General features: G+C 38.9%; 1 protein-coding gene across 2 annotated transcripts in view; it reads right to left on the bottom strand.

Moving 5' to 3' along the window:
• LOC145987929 (phospholipid-transporting ATPase ABCA3-like) overlaps positions 1-15,046 on the bottom strand; it is a 178,303-nt gene that overhangs the window by 114,757 nt on the left and 48,500 nt on the right. The window lies entirely within an intron of this gene.

Here is a 15,046-nt window from a genome sequence, read left to right as displayed (position 1 = left end):
CCATGACATTCTCTCTTTTTCAGCTTCTTTCATTAAGATCTGTCGGCATCCATGGCCGACTCCCGCCGCTCCCTAACTACGGCTCTGAACCTGACGATACCGAGATAAGCAGGCTTTGCGAAATGAAATTTAATATGCATAAGATTTGAAATCGAAGGGGGCAATTGCTCCTCTGTGCACCCCCAGCAGGTGCTCTTGGCCGTCAATGTTTGCCCCCCTTGCCCTTCCCTTGCCCCCCTGCCACCTCTATTTGCCCCTAATAGGGCGCAAATAATATCACGGGCAGGCCCGCATTTCCCAATAGGCCTCATATAGGCCCGGGCCTAGAGCGGCACTTTGGTAGGGGATTGTTTGTTATAAATTTATAAGGAATACCTAATTCTCGGAGTGCCTTTTTTTCCGGACACACGAATGGAATGACTTAATGTAGTTGTATTGTAAATATAATTTAACGTAGAATATTTCTTAAGAGGGATAGGGTAGCAGGGCTCGGAACTAGTTTACTAATTTGTTGTTTTAATTACCGACGTTGTTGTTTCGAATGTAGAGTATTGTGCTGAGCCGGCAAGAACGTGGAGCCTGCCGCTTGCTTTTGAAAGACAACACCGGCTTGGCTGCGTTCCCGGAACACCGTTCCTTGTTACTGCCGGCATTGGCCGCATATCAAAAGCATGTGATTCGCGTTGAATTGTTGAGAATTAAACTGTCGGCGCAAGCATTATTATCATTTAAATAAAGTTAAAATAAAAGTCTTCTCTAAAAACAAGGAAAATGTTAAAATGTAATTTATAAAATTTATGTCAAATCGCTTTGTTACATTTTTTGTATGTAACTTATGTAACTATCATTTAATTAATACTGTATGCCGTTAATAGTAAAAATAGTAATACAGAAAATAATGATTTTTTTTTCATTCTTGATAAACGGTATGGGGGGTGACAGAGCTTGTTTGGCCTAGGGGTGGCAAAGAGGTAAATCCGGCCCTGAACATGGGGCGCCAAGGCATTCTCTCTTTCACAACTTTTTTTCATTTAGATCATTCGGCACCCCGCCGACTCGCGGCGCCCCCTAGTTGCCTACGGCTCTGAACTTGACGAAACTGAGAAAAGCAGGCATTGCGTGCGAAGCGAGCATCAAAATTTTACGAAATGTACTTTTATTTGCATAAAATTTGAAATCGAAGGGGGCAATTCTCCTCTGTGGCCCCCTTCAGGTGCCCTTGGCCGTCAATACCTCCTGTCCCCTATAGAATTGACGTCCGTCGAAGGTTGGGGGGCCAATGCCCCCTGCCCCCTGTGGTTGCGCCACTGGAAACATATTGTAATTGTAGTGATTGCTGTTACAACTGTTTTAGGCATTGCCATTGGCTGGTAACTTTTTGGAGTACTAGTAATATGTGGTGGTTAGCTTGTTGGGTTTGGTTTATTTATTTATTTACCAGAGAATTCCAAATACAGCTTTGGCCATTTTACATTGGAATGTAATAACAATGGAAATAACAATGGAAGTAACAATAAATAATAATAAACTAAACTAAAATACATACTTTTTTTTCCTTCATACTTCACGTTTGTGCATACATACATATGAGATAAAGTGGATTACATGTTGTTACAGCTTTTTAAAACGTGACTGGTTTTGAAAAATATCAACTTGGTTTGCTAGGGTGTAGTATTGGCCGGGTAGTCTGTGGAAGAGAGAACGCTGTATTAGGCTTAATCTGGGTTTCTGATATGTGAAAAGCTGAGTGCTCCTTGTGGTGCGGGACGGTACTCGAAAGTGAATTTCTTGAAGAAGGCGATCACTTCTTATGTTCCCATTGGTTATTTTATGGAGGAAAATATGGTCTGCAAGTATGTGTCTATCATGAGGGGTATGGATATTTAGCATTTTCAGAAGAATGGACTTTTCTAAATGTTTTGTGGATGGAATTCGGTGGCGAACAATGGCCAGGAAGAAATTTAGAACAGAATTTAGTCTATCTAATTTTGAGGGGCATGCCATAGACCAGATCGGAGAACAGTATTCGAGTTCAGGTGAAGCGAAAGATTTGTAAAAAGTGCCGAGAGCAGACAGGTTGTTTATTTCAGTAAAACGATAGAGGAGACCCAGCATACGCATGGAACCCTTAGTGACTGCAAAGATGTGGTCAGTAAAGGAGAGTTTCTTATCAAATATGACGCCTAAGACCTTCTGTGCGGCAACCCTTTGAACGCAATTGTTTTCTATGAAATATTGCGTATTAAATGTATTTTTCTTTAAGGAGAAGGTCATGGTGGAACATTTCTGAGGATTAAGTTTCAGGTTCCATATTTCACACCACTTTATTAGGGAATCTAAGTTCTTTTGCAAAAGTGCCATGTCATTTAAATTTGATATTTTACTGTATATTTTGCAATCATTAGCGAACAAAAGAATGTTTTTACAAGAGTCAGAAAGATATTCTGGAAGATCATCAAGGAAGAGGATGAAGAGAAGAGGTCCAAGAACACTGCCTTGGGGAACACCAGAAGATACACTTCGATATGAAGAAGATGTTCCGGAAAGTACAACCTTTTGTTGTCTGTTTCGGAGGTAGTATTTGAGCAGTAAGAAGAAGAAGAAAAAGACGAAAAATATTTTTTGCATCAACATCGGCCTATTTAATTACCATTTTTAACCATCGTTTTAAAAGTTGTTGAAAGACAAAAATGCTCATCGGGGGTCATTTTAAGGTGGGAGAGTTTGTCACTGTGGTTTTTCACGAGTTATTTACTACTTTCATTTGAAAATATTATTTTCTCGAAATTTCGGGAGGAGCTGTAGCTCCATCAGCTACCCCTCTGCATACGCCACTGGTTGAATATATTTACTCATTCCCCGAGGAAGGGGAAGAGTTGATGGGAATTACAAAATACTTCTTACAAATCTTGAACTAGTTAACATTATCCCATTCGCAGGGGTGCCCACAAAGGGGGGGGGGGATTACGGTGAAGGCTGCGCCATCAAGATTTTTTTGGGGGAATTTTTTTCCTTCAAATAATATAAAATGAAACATTTATATATTTTCCCAAAATATATGTAAAAATTTTGCACCTTAAATGCACCATATTTAATCCATTGGATGAAGAAAAGAAAGCGTTTAAGGGTATTATCGAAGGGAGTGGGTAGGAGAAATATCCCCCTCCAAAATATTAGGCCTTATTTTACAGTGGGTTCTGGGGGGGATTCTGAATTAAACGTTGGGGGCGACAGCATCCAACTCTAGGTCTTAGATTATGGCAGGTATTTTAGTTAGAGGGGTATTGAGCATTAAATTGAAGGGGGGGGCTATCCAATTCTTCTGTATTTGCGGAAATTCCTGTGTGGAGACTGAGAATTAATTTTTTTGGAGGAGACAATATCCACTCTTCAATATCAACAGTAAGTCTAAAATTGACTTGGAAATTATGGTGGTAGGATTGAGTATTCAATTTAAATGGGGAGATATGAAGCTTTTGATAAAGTGTTAAACTTAGGTTGGGAAGGGATTTCTGTAGTGGAGAGAGAGTTCGAACATTAAATTTTGGAGACTGTATTTAGCGACGTTTCGACCCTGAACGTGCCAAAAGAGAAGCTGGAAAAGACTAATTATCTCGAAATCCTCAGAAAGTATTTACGCCCCATTAAATTAATATTCTTGAAAGCCTGCAAAGAAATGGATGCAAAAATTTTCTTACTCGCTTCGCTAGCAATATTGTGTTGCAAGGATTCGTGTTTGTTTGGCGCTTTACTGAGGTGAATGTAAAGTTTTATACTATAGGTGCGTTACAAGATATAATCGATATTCTCGATATTCATTAATACCATCACTTTTTCAAATATAATGCTTAGTGTTGGTATACTGCTTAATTTAAAGCAGGTGCATCATTTGGAACAAAATTATATCGAATCTGAATTTCTAACTTCTTGTCACAGGAAAATTTTACTATAACAAGTTAAATTTGCACTAAAGATAAAATCCACGTAATTATTGTTATGGGTTACTAAAATAATTATATTTACCACAAGAAAACGGAAGGAGGGTGAGTTCTTTGAAAGAGGATCCGTATTATATTATCGCCCTGAGCTTTACTTTCTGGAGATTACTATATGGTTTGACTGCACGAATAATATAATTTGGGCGCAAGACATGATTTTGGGGGGATTGTGATATTGGCCTTGGGGGGGATGGGCACCCCTGCCCATTCATCATCTTGTAAGAAACTATTTTTCCATTAGCAATATCATTTTCGAGATCACATGAACTTGAACTGTACAGTGGGATCCATGAGTATTACTGTGCAAATTCTTCATGACTATTTTCATTAATTTCTCTCTTACAACCTGTGTGTTTTTAAGCTATGTATGCTGGTGCAGAAGTTGTCAACAGCTTGTTTTGAGTTTTCTTTAATTCTTCAAGCTCTTATTGTGTCAAATAAAGTGCACGGACATGGTGATTAACAATGTGCACGGTAATGCTCATGGATCCCACTGTACAAACGATTTATTTCTGCCACTTTCTTTATGGATATTGAAACTGCCATTGACTGAGCTTCATTTTTAAAATACAAATCAGTTTCAAAGTTTTCATTGATTGATTTAGTGTTTTAAGTCCACTTTATGCACATAAGGCTAATCGGGACTGGACCTACAGTTTAAATCGGGATCCGAACCACGTGTGCCTCCACCCTCGATTACAAGGCGATGACGCTGGTGCAAAGTTGCATGGGATTCTACCAGTGGCGATGCTACATAAAGGGCAACTAGGGCACTGCCCCACAACAATTTTAACATAAAAAGTTCATCTGAAGAGACGATCGGTATATACGCGTAAATATTTTTTTTGTTTTTTCCCTCAACCCCTACGTTGCTGCAACCAGACTTACAGGGCATGCACCCTGTGCGAGGTTAATATATTTCTCCGTCCTGTCGGAGAGAGTCCAATTTCGGCTCTGCCCTGGAGACGTGACGTCACTGACTGATCCAAACATTTACAGCATAGGCAAGGGACGGTCCCCTCACAATGGAAAAGCGCAAAATTCGTAGCCGTCTCTGGGCAGTAAACGAGGTGCCCTGCCCATTCATGTTTGCCTCGTTCAGTGTTTCCAACGCTTGGTAGGCAGTTCATTCGTTCTTCCAGCCTGCAGCAATAAGATAGAAAAAAATCCCTCGAATGCTTTTCTTCGCGCTTGTTCCGGCGACCTGAAAAGTTGACAACACTTTTTATTGCACAAACTAGTCCCTCGTATTTTCAAAAAGATCCTCCTTTCCTCTTTTCTTCCCATTGTAATACGGATTTGGATTTGAGTTAGTGTGTGAGTTTGCGTTGCGTTCCGTCTGTGCGTATTGGTCGCTTATGAAATAATTAGTTTTTCGCGATTTTATAGATACTGTACATGTTTATTTATTTGTGTAATTGTGTCTGTGTTCCAGCAACTTGACATGCAGAATATCTTCGTAAGTATAAACGAACTTTTTGGGGGTACATGGCCAATGTAAAGTGTTGTAACTGAACTTAACGCTGCATCATCTTCCTACTTAGTCATTGATATTAGTGGATACTTGGTGAATATGACATTGAATCATGTAGAAACTTTAATATCTACGCCTTTCAATTCATTGACAATGGAAGAGAAACTGCAGTGTAACATTTTCCTAATCATTCCAGTATCTACCCAAAGTTTAGTTACTGCAAGCGACGTTAGTATTCGAGGTTTTTTTTTTATTCATATATTTTTGTTCCATATGTTGCTGATTTTTCGTATTCCTACGTAGTGAGTATTTAATGCTCTTTGGAGAGATATCTTGATCAGAATGTTAATTTTATTCCAAATTGTTCGAACAATTTACTTACTCCATATCAAGGAACTCCCCTCAAAAACCTTAAAGAAGAATATAGAGGCTAACTGCCCCCCTCCCCACCCAAAAGAAAAATGTGCCCTGCCTGACTGAAAAGGTACGCGCCGCCCCTGGATTCTACAAATGGACAGATTTGCCGAAATACGTTTTTCTTATTTTCTGCAACTTTTGGCTGGTCGCAGTGATGAGGATGAGTGGTGATATGATGAAGGAACACTTACAGAGAACTCGCCGAGGCCGAGATTCGAACCCTGGACCCCTGGCGTCGTAGCGTGCTGGGATAACCACTCCGCCACGAAGGTCAGCGAATCAGTAAAGTTGATTTAAAAATGTTCCACATCGAGCGTTTCAAAACACAATATCAAAGTAGTGGAAATTGTTACCTGCTGGGATGTTTCCTTGAGCATTGGGACTCAAAGGAAGCTCAAGTTGTTTTAACATGGGGACAGATGAGAGTGCTTTGCATAAATTTTACAAGCTAGAGGATACCAATATAATTCTCTCATTTTATATAATCTATTTATACCTCGGGGAATCCTCGGCAAATCATAACATGGGAGAGACGCCGGCTCGCCCATTCCACCACAGAAAAGATAACGTAATTATTCCAAAGCAAAGTTTTGGTTAGAGGAAAATAGGAAGGCCTCAAGATTTGGAAGAATGTTTGTATCTACAACACTACTGCACGTGGCAGAGTAGTTCGGGTCCTGTGATCGAAATCTAATAACAAGCATGCAATGGCGGATCCAGGAATGACACTTAAATGTGGGCGTCGCCGTCGTCTGGGAGAGGGTGGGCTCTAGCCCAGCGGAAAGTACGTGTTTGCCCACTCTCCTGCCCACTTGAACAAGGACAGATACGAGAAATCTTCTGTGTCGCGCATGCATAGTACGTTACTTTTTAAAGTAAGGTCCGTTTTGCAATAAAAACGAAGTAAGTAAATGTTTAAAAAAAAAACATTTATTTTCTGAATTTACATACACTTATCTATTTTTCTACATAATTTCCTTGTCGGTTTAAACATTTATCGTAACGAACTATGAGTTTTTGGATACCCTCCTCATAGAACTCTGCCGCCTGTGATGATAGCCAGTTAGTAGTCGCTATAGATCGACCACAAGGAAGAAAACCTTGGGACGAAAAGTCCCCGCGCAGCTTTTCCTTCTTCCCTCAACCTCGGGCCATAATGAAGCATGGTCCACTCTCCCCCTCCCCTACTCGCGGGGGTACGGTGCACAGGAGTCGGGGGTCTGCGCAGGTTGTTTTGCTCGTGGTTCCACTATAGTCGCAAGGTCTGTTTGTGAATACTGTTTGAAATTGCACGTGCGCGTGGGAATGAGTGCGCGCACAGGCCCTCGGCATTCGATGAGCAGTATCCAACGCCATTTGCATTCACGGCGTCAGTCTCTACGCTTCGTTAAAATGTTTAAGAAAATCGAGCGCCCCGCCAACTGTGAAATACGGCCATTCATCCAATTCTTAACAGCAAGAAACATGAAACCTGCGGATATTCATCGCCAGATATGTGAAGTTTACGGAGACAATGCAATGAGTGACAGTAAAGTGCGAACGTGGGTGAGATTGTTCAAGGAAGGTCGGGAAAACGTCCATGACGAATCGCGCGCTGGTCAGCCATCTGTAATTAGAGGGCTGCATAGTCTGCCTTTTACCTACCCACTGCCCGCTTGCCCGCGAGGACAGGTATACCTGCTCGCCTGCCAACGGCAACGAGTCGACTTGCGTCTTTACCCGGGTTCTTGGTCTTCAAGGCGCTCTGCGCTTACAAGGTACCTGGGCATTCAACAAGACCCGGGCGCCTGCAAAACCTGCTAGAAGGAAACAGCCCTCCGGCAGCGTGTCGCTCCAGGAGTTTCATCACCCCACGTTGATGGCTGCAGCCAGTGTTGCCTACTTACGTAGCTCCTAAATCCTACGAAGTCCTAGGAGGAGCTCTCTCCTCCAAGGAGAATTTATATACTACTTACCAATTTCAGTTCAGCTTAAGCAGTTTTTATCTTATTGCCAGGAAATGCACGCAGTATTACAGCTTCATTTATCTAAATGAATGATCGAGCAAACAAAAATCTCCTCACTGAAAACTAATTGTTTTTCATTGCATGGTGCCTTAACCAGGCACGCAGTGGCGCAACCAGAGGGGGCAGGGTGCATTGCTCACAACCTTGGACGGAAATTAAGTCTAGCGGAGGGGTCAGGGTGGGGGTCAAACATTAAAGTACAAGAAAAAACAGGCTAGCAGAATTTAAGAGTAGCAGGGCAAAAGGGTACTCGAGATGGAATTAATTTTCATATTTTTCTTGCATTTTCATTCCAGACGGCCAACGGCACCTGCAAGGGAGGGGGGAAATGGAGGGGTAATTGCAACCCCTTGATTTCAAATTTTACGAAAGTAGAAATATAGTAGTGGTATTTGAGGTACAACCAGCACCACTTACAAGTGTAGAAAGTATGAGCCCCCCTCCAGCAGATTTGTCTACACTTAAAACTTGCTCAACATGCCCATATGAGCTTTTTGCTCAAGTGTGGAACCCCGTCTAATCCAAGATTTTTGTAAAAATGCCCTCGGGAAGTTTTCGGAAAGTATGAGCCCCTCAGATTGATGAGGCTACACTTACAAAAGGCACTTCTGAGAGATTGTTGTCTATAAATTTGTTAAAAATATGCCCCTCTTGATATTGTATGATATCTTAAGTATAGTGACTGCTATAGTGCCCTAGCAGGTATAGATTTCAAAATATTAACAATTTTGTTAATATTGCATTTTTCAGAAAATTCTATTTATAAAAATTAGGCATTTACAGCTTAAATATTGCATATATCAGAAAAATTATAGAGACATAAAATGTAGAGAATCATGCCTAGAATATGCCTACAAAATTTCAAGTCTCCAGTACTGATAGTTTTTGAAAAATCTCAAATTCAAAAAATTATTGATTTTTTAACAAAACTTCTAAACAGCCTCTAGATTTCAAATATGCAACCCCCATGCACCTATCTTGAAAAATAGGCAAGTTATTCAAGATCTAGAGAACAACAAGAGATTTTTGAAAAATTATAGAAATCAAAAAGTTGCATCTTGCCATGCCCAGGCCAAAGCAACAAACCCCATGTTTCTAGGATTCATGGTTCCAGAGATAATCAAAATCCAAAAAATTATCGATTTTTTCACAAAACTTCTAAACTTCAAATATGCAACCCCCATGCACCTATCTTGAAAAATAGGCAAGTTATTCAAGATCTAGAGAACAACAAGAGATTTTTGAAAAATTATAGAAATCAAAAAGTTGCATCTTGCCATGCCCAGGCCAAAGCAACAAACCCCATGTCTCTAGGATTCATGGTTCCAGAGATAATCAAAATCCAAAAAATTATCGATTTTTTCAAAATTTGAGTATGTTGCTCTGGGGAACATGCAGAGTCACCCCCAGGAATATAACTGGCCTAGGATCAAAACTAGTGAAAATTGCAAAAATAAAATAATCGATTTTTTCAAAATTTCAGTATGTTGCTCTGGGGGCCATGCAGAGTCACCCCCCTAAATATAATTATTCTAGGATCAAAATTAGTGACAGAATGCAGAAACAAAAATTATAATAGGGCTTGGATACAGCTACCAGCCACTATATTTTTATTTTGAACACAGCACTTAAAACTAAGCCAAGATGCACCCCCACCCACCCCCACCCACACCCACCCACACCCACCCACATACACACCCACCCCCACCCACCCCCAACACACCCCCAACACACCCCCACACACATCCATACATATTTACTCCCCGGTCCACTTCTATTGCATCATGTTGTGCAATATTAATTGATTAAATGCTTATGACATAATGTGATTATGTGGTGTTTTCTGATTGGTTGCTTATGACATAATGCGATTATGTGTTACGTTTAAATAAGCAGTGTTTCTATTGGCTCTGTAAATCTATATAAGCCAGGGCACAGTGCAGATTCTTCACCATTGCTGGATCGGCAGTGGAACCCACAAGTGGGGGATAGAACCTGAACAGGCTCCACCAAAGTATAGGAGACTTGAAGCATATAATTTGGCGGAATAACCCAAGTAAGGTCATAGAGACAATATACACTGATACAATAAAAGCCAATTTTTGGCAGGGGGGCCAAAGTGGTTCCTAAATACAAAATAATTAATATCTCAAGAACTAATTGACATAGAGCTATGCAGTTTTTTTTGTCTGCACTGGAATAACCCAAGTAAGGTCATAGAGACAATATACACTGATACAATAAAAGCCAATTTTTGGCAGGGGGGCCAAAGTGGTTCCTAAATACAAAATAATTAATATCTCAAGAACTAATTGACATAGAGCTATGCAGTTTTTTTGTCTGCACTGGAATAACCCAAATAAGGTCATAGAGACAATATACACTGATACAATAAAAGCCAATTTTTGGCAGGGGGGCCAAAGTGGTTCCTAAATACAAAACTCAAGAACTAATTGACATAGAGCTATGTAGTTTTTTTGTCTGTACTGAACCCAACTGATTAAGCATAAAGTTTTGATCTGAATCCCAAGAAATTGTATATAAATACCAAAGCCAAAAATATTAAGTGTATACACACATACACACGTACACACACACACACACACAGCACAGTGTTGAACCCAACTGATATTTTTATCCAGCATAAAGTTTTGATTTGAATCCCAAGAAATTGTATATAATAAACAACAACAAAAATGCCGAATCAAAAACATTGTAATCAATGCAATAAGAATATATCCAGCCCCAATTGGGCTAAGCACCAAAAGATTTGTAACCCAGACAAATACAGAACTCCCACAAAAATTTGCCCCAAATGCAATAGAAAATACAGCATGCAATACTTCACATATACACATAAAGATACTTGCTCTGCACAATCATCAACACAACCATCTATATCTGGTCTGAAAAGGAAGCATGAAGCACCTGTTAATGCTTCACCGGCAAAGCAGCCACGCTATGAACCCATCCGTAGCAGTTTTAACGGCCAATTAAGGGATCACCGGTTTGAATCAGAGCCAAGATGTGGTATTAAGACTTTTTTGAACAGTGTAAATCCTGATGTACAGGCAATTCTTAATGAACAAAATGGCTCTTATAAGCTGACCCTTAAATTGTATACACAATATAAGAAGCCAAATGGCACAAAATTTACACAGCCCCACATAACAGAAACTGTACCGGTATACTCAAATGCAAATTTGGACAGAATAATAAGCAATTTGATGGAACAATTGAATATTAAACACTCTGACTTTGCAGCAAAAGAGTCTGGATGGAGCCTATGCGGTTCTCCCCACAAGTTATATGTTAATATTTCTGAATTCAGCCCATTAAAAGGTTCTACATATTTGCCATTACCTGCCAATATTAAAAACAAACAAGCCGTGGTCAATATAAAAAATACCGACCAGAAATGCTTTTTGTGGTGTATTTTAGCTGCTTTGTTTCCAGCTTCAAGAAATCCTCAGAGAATAAATTATTACAAACAACATGAAAATGATTTTGATGAAGCAATGGAGGGTTTAGAATATCCAATGTCTGTTCAGAATATTGATAAATTTGAAAAAAAGGCCAGGGATATCAATGGTAAACAATTATCTATTAATGTATTTACTTGTTCTACTGGCCGTGACAATTGCTTGATAGATCCTCTCAGAATCAGTACAATTGATGATGAATCTGCTGTTCCGATTGATCTGCTCTTAATTGAAGGGGATGGCACATATCATTATACTCTGATAAAAAATCTTGAAGCTTTAGTCAGAACACAACTAGACAAAACTCATACAATATTCAAGTTGTGCAGAAGATGCTTAACTGTATTTGATGGTAGAAAAATGGTGAATGGTGTTTGTGAAGAGAGTGCAGAAATTGCAAAAAACAAGTTAATTGAGCATCTGAAATACTGTGGGAACCATAAACCTGTTCATATGGTGATGCCCAATCCAAGTGAAAATTGCAAATTCAAAAAGTTTGAAGCCTTCTTGGAACACCCAGTATATATTGTTTGTGATTTTGAATCAAACCTCAAACCTTTTGCATCCTGCAATCCAGATCCTGAGGAATCTTCAAGTACACCATACCAGCTACATGAACCTTCCAGCTTTTGTTATACAGTTATACGGGATGGCATAGCTAGTGAGCCATACTTATACATGGGACCAAATGCCATCAAAATATTTGCACATAGAATTGAAAATGAGTGCCGTGACATAGCATCTAACATCTTATTAATATCAAAGCCTATGTTGCCTTTAACAGAGGAACAGATTGAAGATTTCAACAATGCAGAAAAATGCCCGGTATGTGATTGTGAATTTTCAGATACAAATATCAAGGTTCATCACCATTCTCATACAGATGGTAAATTCTTAATAGCCCTGTGTAATAGCTGTAATATTCATATCAAGAGACCAAAATTTGTCCCCATATTTTGCCATGGAGCATCCAATTATGATTTCCATCATCTGATCAGATACGAGGGGTTTGACAAGCAGAATTTAAATATTTTAGCTGAAAATGATGAAAAATATATATCTATTAGCAAGATAATTAAAGTTAATGGTGTTCCTATTCACATAAGATTTCTTGATTCTTACAGAATTTTATCTGCTAGCCTGGCTACACTGGCAAATCAATTATCTGATGATCAATTCAAAATCACAAGTGCCTTGTTTCCAAATCAGGACCTGAAATTAATTAGGCGGAAGGGTGTATATCCATATGACTATGTTACAGATTTTTCTAAATTTGATGAGTGTTCTCTGCCACCACAAGAAGAGTTTTACAGCAAAATCAGAGGATCTGGAATCACTGATGAAGATTATCACCATGCCAAGTTGATGTGGAACAATTTAAAATGCAAGACATTTGGTGATTATCACATGGCATATTTAAAACTTGATGTGACCCTCTTAGCTGATATATTGCAAGCATTCAGAAAATCTTCTATGCAAAATTATAAACTGGACCCAGTGTATTTTTTCAGTGCTCCGGACCTAGCATGGTCTGCAATGTTTTTGAACACTAACATGCATTTGGATCTGATCCACGATCAAGATAAGTATCTGTTTATGGAGAAATGTATAAGAGGGGGGATGGTGCAATGTTCTCAGAGATATGCCAGAGCAAATAACAAATATATGCCTGATTATGATCCAGCACGGCCATCAAATTTTATACTGTATGTAGATGCAAACAGCCTCTATGGTCATGCCATGATGCAAAAACTGCCATATGCAGGGCTTGAGTGGGTTGAAGATTTCAATATTGAAGATCTTCAGGACTTTGATGACAGTGACTATGGCCTCTTCTTAGAGGCTGATCTGATAATTCCTGATGATTTGCACAATAAATTTTCTGATCTGCCCCCAATTCCCGAGGTTCAGTGCTCACCTGGCTCTAAACAGAAGAAGCTCATGATGACTCTGGAGCCGAAACAAGGTTATGTCATATATTACAAAAACCTCCAGTTCCTGATGAAACATGGTGTCCAAGTGACCAAAATTGGAAAAGTTTTGAGGTTCAGGCACTCAGAATGGTTGAAACCATACATTGATACAAATACAGAACTTCGAACATCTGCAAAGAGCCAATTTGATAAGGGCTTGTTTAAATTGATGGTGAATTCTGTATATGGCAAAACAATTGAAAATGTCAGAAAACATACCGATGTTAAAATAATTACTGACCCCAGCCTGAGCAAAAAATTGGTTGCAAAGCCTAATTTCAATTACAGAAGAATTTATGATGAGCACATGGCACTTTTCAACATGAAGAAAACAAAGATTAAGTTTGATAAACCTATTTATGTAGGGGCTGTGATATTGGAATTGTCCAAATTACATATGTTAACATTGTATTATGATGTGTTGAAACCTTTTTATGGTGATCGTGTAAAACTGATGTACATGGATACGGATAGTTTTATTCTTGATATTAAAACAGAAGATGTTTATCAAGATATGTCACAGCCTGAATTGTTTCAATACTTTGATACCAGTGAACATACAATAATTCAACCCCACAACAAAAAGGTGCCTGGCAAGTTAAAAGATGAGACATGTGGTGATGCTATTGTGGAATTTGCTGGGTTAAGTGCCAAGGTGTATAGTTTTAAAACATGTAGTGCTGTTGTCAAAAAGGCCAAGGGCATTGGCAAAGTAGCTGTGGAAAAAGACCTTGTATTTGAAGATTATAAAAATTGCATCAAATCCCAGAGTTTAATCAAAACATCAGAATCCAGAATCCAGAGTGTGGATCACTTGCTGACTTCAAATGTTGTAAGAAAAGTGGCCCTGGACCCACATGATGATAAGAGATACATTTTATCATGTGGCATACATACTTTACCATGGGGGCATTGTGATTTGAAAAATGAAAATCAATGCCCAATTACAGAGCATGATTTGAAATAAATAAACATGCCTATGAACTTATTTGGGTTCAAAAAACAGGCTATTATGGATCTGCCAACACCACAACCCTCTTCTGATATGCTGTCTAAACTAAGTGGCTTGTTAATTATTCATCTGAACAGCATACTTACAGATGTTGATGATGAAACAGGCAAAATATTGTACATATTTAACAATAATTTAAATCATTACCAATTACCTGTAGGTGGGCAATTGCAATTTATTACAACCCCTGAGGGTAATGTCAAGATTTCAATAGGGAGAAATATTTATAGAATTAAGCACTCAAACATGATTTCTGGCACTGTATATACTGTTTCTGCTGGTGACTGCTTATATATTGAGGTCCCTGGGTCATATGACAAGCTTATACCCTTTTTTATAGAATTAAGAATCAGATACTCTATAATAAATAACCACTAAAACAAAAATGCCTAATGATATATTTGGCCATACAAGACATGAAGATCACAGTGATGAGATTCTGATGCTTGATGTCAGAGTCAAGAAATTAAGAAGTGATTTACAAGCTTTACAAACCACACTCAATGCCAGTCTTCAATTAGAAATTACAAATTTACAATCACAATGCATGGACCCTCTTCTTAAAATTGATTCTGAACTCAAAGTGCTGCTTCAGAAATATACTGACCTTGCAACATTAGATAATTTTCAAAGTTTAGAAGAAGCTGTAGCAGCTCTTCAAGCCAAATTTAAGACCCAGGCTAC

The sequence above is a fragment of the Lepisma saccharinum genome, chromosome 5 (assembly GCF_977018435.1).
Source record: "Lepisma saccharinum chromosome 5, izLepSacc3.1, whole genome shotgun sequence".
Lineage (NCBI taxonomy): Eukaryota > Metazoa > Arthropoda > Insecta > Zygentoma > Lepismatidae > Lepisma > Lepisma saccharinum.
The sequence above is the reverse complement of the archived record's forward strand: the minus strand, read 5'-3'. Positions and strand labels throughout refer to the sequence as shown.